The 7,366-nt window shown below is 39.9% G+C and overlaps 1 non-coding gene across 1 annotated transcript; it reads right to left on the bottom strand.

The window, feature by feature from the left end:
• Window positions 1-7,002: 7,002 nt before the first annotated feature.
• On the bottom strand, window positions 7,003-7,109 carry LOC111825099. The gene has a single exon (XR_002828202.1). It is a non-coding gene; the product is annotated as a U6 spliceosomal RNA (small nuclear RNA).
• Window positions 7,110-7,366: the final 257 nt, after the last annotated feature.

The following is a 7,366-nucleotide window of genomic DNA, read 5'->3' as shown; positions in this document are numbered from 1 at the left end:
AGACCCAATCTTCCACTTCTTCATACGTTTTGAAGTGCTGCTCAGAAAGTGTGTGTGCCATTGATAGGAACAAGTGGTAATCTGAAGGAGCAAGGTCTGGTGAATACGGCTGGTGGGTTAATACTTCCCAGGCCAGATCTTTTAATGTGTCTTTAACTGGTTTTGAAGTGTGTGATGGTACGTCATCATAAAGCAAAATTACTTTGCTCTGTCTTCTGGCCCATTCTGGTCGTTTTATGATCAAAAGCGTGGTTCAAATTGATTATTTGTTGTTGGGAGCGATCAGTATTAATGGTTTCACCTGGTTTTAGAAGCTCATAATACACCACACCTTCCTTATCCCACCAAATGCAGAACATTGTCTTTTTTCTGAAGCAATTTGGCCTTGCAGTCGATGTTGATGGTTGACCTGGATCAACCCATGATTTTGTGCATTTGGGATTCTCAAAATAAATCCACTTTTCATCGCCAGTCACAATTCGATGCAAAAAAGACTTTCTTTCGTGCCATTGAAGCAACATTCTACTGATGACTTTTTGGTTTTCCATTTGTCTTTCGTTCAGTTGATGTGGCACCCATTTCCCTTCCTTTAAAATCTTTCCCATTGCTTGTAAACAGTCGGAAATTGTTTGCTGAGCAACCTTCAATCTTTCTGCAAGTTGTTTTTGAGTTTGACACGCATCTTCATCCAATAATGCTTGTAATTGTTGGTTTCCAAACTTTTTCAGTTGACCTGGATGTTCTTTGTCTTTCACATTGAAATCATCACTTTTAAAGCGTTTAAACCAGTGTTCACAAGTACCTTGAGATGCAGCATGTTCACCATAAGCTTCCCGAAGTATTCAGCAGCACTTTTCTTCAAAATAAAGTAATGAATTAAAACTTTCTGCAAATGCTCTTTTTTTGGCACAAATTTGACATTTTTAAGCATAAAAAGATCTATGATGTTAACACCTTCAGCAAATTTGACATATGAAGTTTTGAAGCTTGCTGTCAATACAACAAAATAGCATACATATCAAATCGAATATGTATCAACATATGTGTAACTCCATCTATTGAAAAAAAATCCACATTATTAACTAGTACACTTAGTAAGCCAGTCACAGAAAGACAAGTATCACATGATGTCACTTATATGTGGAATCTAATGAACTAAATAAACTGTTGAACAAAATAGTTCCAGAGACATGGAAGCATGCAACAGACTGATTAATTTCAGAGGAAATAGTGTGTGTGGGGGGGGAAGATTATCCAAAGAAATGATATGCATAAATGCATAACCCATGGACAGACAATAGTGAGGTGAAGGCCTGGGAGGGGGTGGGAGTGGGGTGGCGGGGGATAATGGGGAGAGAGGGGACATCTGTAATACTTTCAGTAATAAAGATAAATAAAAAATTAAAAAATAAAAAGAAATATAAATGAACAAAACAGAAACACACTTGTAAATAAACAGAGCAAATTGATGGTTTCCAGATGGGAGAGGGGCTGGAGGGATGCGTCAAAAAGGTAAAAGGGATTCAGAAGTACAAATTGGCAGCGATAAAAATAGTCATGGGGATGTAAAGTACAGCATAGGGAACATAATCAGTAATATTACAACAACTAGGTATGGTGTCAGATGGGTTCTATATTTATCGAAGTGACTACTTTGTAAGGTATATAAATATCTAATCAATATGTTGCACACTTGAAACTAATATAATGTGTGTGTCAACTGTATCTAAAATGTAAATTAATAAAAAACACTTTATATAACACCTAGCTATTCTGATCAGAGATTCATTGCCTTGAAGGGACTCACAAACTTGTTGAGACTACAGACAAGAAACACAATCATAATATTCTGTGACAACATAAGAATTACAGAAGGGTGGCCATTAATTAAGCTTAATGTGATACAAGGAATGCTTCCAAAAGAAAGTGACTCTTCAGACTATTTGTAAGCCCTTAAAAGGTAATGTGGCCTATTGAAGTAGGGAGGACATTACTGGCAGAGGGAACAAACAGCATATGCAAGTCATGGAGAGGATGTGGTAAAAATTGCAGGTAGGTTTGTACTATTCTCATTCAACAGATGTTCAACACCCATGTTCCAGATACTATTTTAGGCACTAGATATACAACAGTTAACAAAACATAAGAAAAACCTCTGTCCTCATGGAGCTTACATTGTATTGGGGAAAAGACAAAATTTATATTATGTATACAGTATATATATAAACACTGTGTGGCCAGATTATTATGACCACCTGATGTTTGTAGGCAAATTAGCTATAATTTCCCGCTGAAGTTGCTAGAGGACCAGACCATTATAAATAGGGAAGCAGGTTGTTTACCACGACAGTAGAAGTGATTTTTTTCTGAAGATATGGGTAAACAATGCGATTTAACAGACTTTGAATGTGGGAGATATATATATATATTTATATAGTGGCCAGATTATTATGACTACCCCATCAGTACTTTGTTGGCCACCTTTTGCCTTCAATACTGTGGCAATTCTTCTTGGCATTAACTCCACAAGATGTTGAAAGGTGATGCGAGGAATCTGACACCATGCCTGATGAATAGCACTGTCCAGTTCTGTGAGATTTGATGGTTGTGGAACCAGCTGCCTGATGGCTCTTTTAACTTCGTCCCACAAATGCTTAATTGGATTGAGATCTGGTGATTGTGGGGGCCACCTAAGCAAGATAAAGTCTCCCTCATGTTCTTGAAAGCACTTCTGCACAATATGAGCACCGTGGCATGGTGCGTGTCTTGTTGGAAGAAGCCATCTCCATTGGGATACGCCATCAACATGATAGGATGAACTTGATCAGCAATGATACTTAGGTATGTTGTGCTATTCAGACGTTGTTCCACATGAATTAAAGGGCCCAAATCATGCCAGGAAAACATGCCCCAAACCATAACACTGCCCCCACCAGCTTGCAGGGTTGTACTCATGCATGTGGGGTGCATGGTTTCATGCTGCTTCCGCCAAATTCTCACTCTGCCATCTGTATGATGCAACTGGTAACGTGATTCATCAGACCACATGACTTTTTTCCAATGCTCGACTGTCCAATCCTTGTGTTCCTGTGCAAATTGGAGACATTTTATCTTGGTAACTGCAGACAGCAAAGGTGTTCGAACAGGCCTTCGGCTTCCATATCTCATACGATGCAGTGTACAGCTTATTTGCCTACAAATGTCAGGTGGTCATAATAATCTGGCCACTCATGTTCAAATATATCCCACGTTCAAAGGCTGTTAAATCTCATTGTTTACCCATATCTTCAGAAAAAAATCACTTCTACTGTCGTGGTAAACAACCTGCTTCCCTATTTATAACGGTCTGGTCCTCTAGCAACTTCATCGGGAAATTATAGCTAATTTGCCTACAAACATCAGGTGGTCATAATAATCTGGCCACTCAGTGTGTGTGTGTGTGTGTGTGTGTGTGTGTGTGTGTGTGTGTGTGCCCGGTGCATGAAAATTCATGCACTGGAGGGGGGGTCCCTCATCCCAGCCTACCCCCTCTCACAGTCCGGGAGCCCTCAGGGGCGGGAGGCGACCTGGCAATCAGGCGACCTGCTCCATCACACCTCTGCTGCTGCCACTGCTGACAGAGCAAGTCTCAGCTGGCTCTGGTTATCTGTGTGTCTGGCCGGCCCTGGGCAGCTGGGGGGCTGAGGGGACTGGGGGACTCCGGAGGCAGGCACATGGCAAGGTCGCCCCAACAGGACTGAGGGGACTGGGTGCCCCCATCTTGTGACTGTGGGCACTGCCATCTTTGAGAGCGTGGCAGTCAATTAGCATATTCCCTCCTTATTGGCTGTGAGCACCACCATCTTTGAGGGCAGGGCAGTCAATTAGCATACTCCCTCCTTATTGGCTGTGGGTGCCACCATCTTTGCAATGGCGTGAGGGTCAAATTGCATATTCCCTCTTTATTAGTTAGGACTAGAGTCCCAGTGCACAAAATTCATTCACGGGATGGGTGTCCCTCAGCCCAGCTTGCAACCTCTCCAATCTGGGACCCCTAGGGGATGTCTGACTTCCGGTTTAAACCAGGGTTGGACATCCCTCTCACATTCCAGTACTGGTGGCTCCCAACCACTCGCCTGCCTGCCTGCCTGATTGCCCCTAACCTCTTCTGCCTGCCAGCCTGATCACCCCCTATCCACTCCCCTGCCAGCCTGATCAATGCCTAACTGCTCCCCTGCTGGCCTGGTCACCCCTAACTGTCCTCCCCTACCAGCCCGGTCACCCCCAACTACCCTCCCTTGCTGGCCTGGTCGCCCTCAACTGCCCTCCCCTGTAGGCCTGGTCACCCCCAACTGCCCTCTCCTGCAGGCCTGGTCACCCCCAACTGCCCTCCCCTGCAGGCCTGGTTGCCCCCAACTTCCCTCCCATGCTGACCTAGTCACCCCCAAATGCCTTCCCCTGCCAGCTATCTTGTGGTGGCCATCTTGTGCAAGGGCATGATGGTCAATTTGCATATTACCTCTTTATTATATATATATCTCAGATGGTGATTAATACTAAGGGGAAATAAAGCAAGGAAGGAGGGATAGTTTGTGTCGGGGGATTGGTTACAATAATAAGGGATGTAGACTGGGAACACTGGGAGGCTTCCAGTAGGGTGAAGCATGGGAGGCACCCAGAGTACAAAATTTAAGGAAGCACTCACTCTCATTTGCTTAGTCTGCACTTGCCTAAGCCTGAGAGTTAAGTGTCTCTTTAAATATTGAATCCTGGGTATCTTGCTTGCCTCCCTTTAGTGTCAGTCCTGTGTCCTGTCAAGTGGTATTTAACTAGAAAACTAGATGGGGGTGCAAGACATTCTGACATCTGAAGGAGAGCATTCCAGAAAATGTGAAAGCTCTCAGAGAATGTTTTTAAGGGTATGATGAGACAAAGGAAAGGCAGGAGGTATAAGCAGGAGTGAGAACATAGACAGCCCTGTTTGCCAACTGATGATTTTGAACTTGATCCTGAAGACAATAATGAGGGGTGTTTAACAGGTTTTAAATGTTGTAGACCTGTGGTCAGAATTGAATTTCAGAGATATCATTGTGATTAACACATGAATGATATTGTGAATGGAAAAGAGAATATATAGGTGTTTAAAAGGTAAAAGAAATTAGTCACCATAGAAGAAGGATATTAGTATAGGATCAAAGCAAGGACAGAGGATGAGCAGAAATACAAATTGGTTTTCCTGAAAATGTTCTTGTGGTCAGTCTTAATCTTCAAACATTTACACTGTGCTGGAAGAGATGAGGAATAAGATCTGTCAACAAAATGTCATCTGGGTGGAATGTGATATTCAAGGTGGTGGGAGATGTAAATGACTTGATAACAATCACATAATATGTGGATTACACACCTCTTCTTATTTAGAATGAGCAATATTTTTTTTAATTCAGTCTACTGTGTTCACACTAAGTATTCAATATTGGGAATGGGACTTAATAGGAAGGCAAATTATAATATTTTACTGAAGGAAAAACAGAAGCTCTAAAAATAAAGAAAAATAAATTTTCTAACAATGAAAAGACACCTTTTGCTTCATGTATGTAATTCTGAATGTAACCCATCTTTGTTTTTTGAAATTCAATTTATTGAAGGAATGTTAGTTAATAACATTATATAAATTTCAGGTGTACAATATTGTAATTTGATGTCTATATACACTATTAAGTGCTCACCACCAAAAATCTAGATTCCTTCCATTACCATGTATTTAACCTCCTTTACCCTACTTTTTCTCCCCCACCCTCCTTCCCCTCTGGTAACCACCATTGTGCTGTTTATATCTATGAGTTTGTTTTTGTTTTGTTTTGTCAGTTAGTTTGCACTTTATTGTTTTATATTCTATGTATGCATGAAATCATATCATTTTTGTTCTTTTCTGTCTGACTTATTTCACATAGCTTAATACCTTCAAGATCCATCCATGTTGTTGCAAATGGCAATAATTTAGCTTTTTATGGCTGAGTAGTGTTCCATACCTTTTTTTATCCATTCATTTGTTGATGGAGACTTAGGACATTTCCATATATCCTCATTGTAAATAATGCTGCAGTGAATATATGGGTGCATATATCTGAACAGGTTATATTTTCTTTTTTTCAGCTAAATACCCAGAAGAAGAATTACTGGATCATGCGGTAGTTCTATACTGTTTTCCATTGTGACTGCACCAATTTACCAACCAACAATACCCAAGGGTTCCCTTTTCTCCATGTCCTTGCCAACACTTATTATTTCTTGTCTTTTTTATAATAGCCATTCTAACAGGTGTGAAGGGATATCTAATTGTGGTATAACTCATTATTTCACAAACAAAGAGTGGTTCATTTCTTCAGCACATTTCCTAACTTTTTAATCTTTTGATGCTGATCTTCAATCACTTCAGGCTGTTCCTTGCTCTTTTGTTAGAAGTGAGGACATCAGGCCTATACACTGCGGTTTTTTGCCATATATAAATAATGATGGTCTTCTTTTGCATAATAAAATACTTTTGTGGCATTAGATTCAAAATGAGAATAAAATATATTAAGAAAAATTACACTTTATTTGGTGGACACTTTATCACAAATTATATTCCTGTCATAATGTTAAAAAATTGACAACTTTATTAATAAAGGTTCTTTGGCCACAAAATAAAGAAGGCCATATTGTTCTAGCTTGTGAAAAATAAGGAGAATATATTAAGCCATTTGATATGTACTTTTTTATTGTAATACCTTGATATGAACTTTTTAAAAATTAAATCTAATAAGACAGGTAAAATATTTAGCACACTGTGTGGGTCTTAGTGAACCCAATGAGATGCTTATTATCATCCCCATTTTTCAGGTCAAGAAACTGCGATTCTGGTATTTTGACTATCTTAACCAAGGTCACATAGATACTAAGTGACAGAATGGGGATAAAAGAACAAAACAGGTGATTTCAGTACATTATGATATCTGTATTTTTCTTGTGATAATTGACTTTTTTTTTTTTTTGGAACGCTTCATGAATTTGCGTGTCATCCTTGCGCAGGGGCCATGCTAATCTTCTCTGTATCATTCCAATTTTAGTATATGTGCTGCCGAAGCGAGCACGATAATTGACTTCTTAATGAAATAGGAAGTTAGGTAAGTTAAGTGCTTAAAAATAATCTAGTAAGGGGCGTTGTTAGGGGCTGAACTGTGCTCCTCCAAATAAGTCCTAAGCCCTAGTAAGCAGAATGTGACTATATTAAGAGAAAGGGTATTTAAAGTGGTAAAGAAGTTAAAATGAGATCATTAAGGTGGATCTTAACTAAGATAATTAGTGTCCCCAAGGAAATTAGGACACAGACATATACATGTACAGAAGG

The sequence above is a fragment of the Myotis lucifugus genome, unplaced genomic scaffold, assembly GCF_000147115.1.
Source record: "Myotis lucifugus unplaced genomic scaffold, Myoluc2.0 scaffold_13, whole genome shotgun sequence".
NCBI classification, from domain to species: domain Eukaryota; kingdom Metazoa; phylum Chordata; class Mammalia; order Chiroptera; family Vespertilionidae; genus Myotis; species Myotis lucifugus.
The sequence above is the reverse complement of the archived record's forward strand: the minus strand, read 5'-3'. Positions and strand labels throughout refer to the sequence as shown.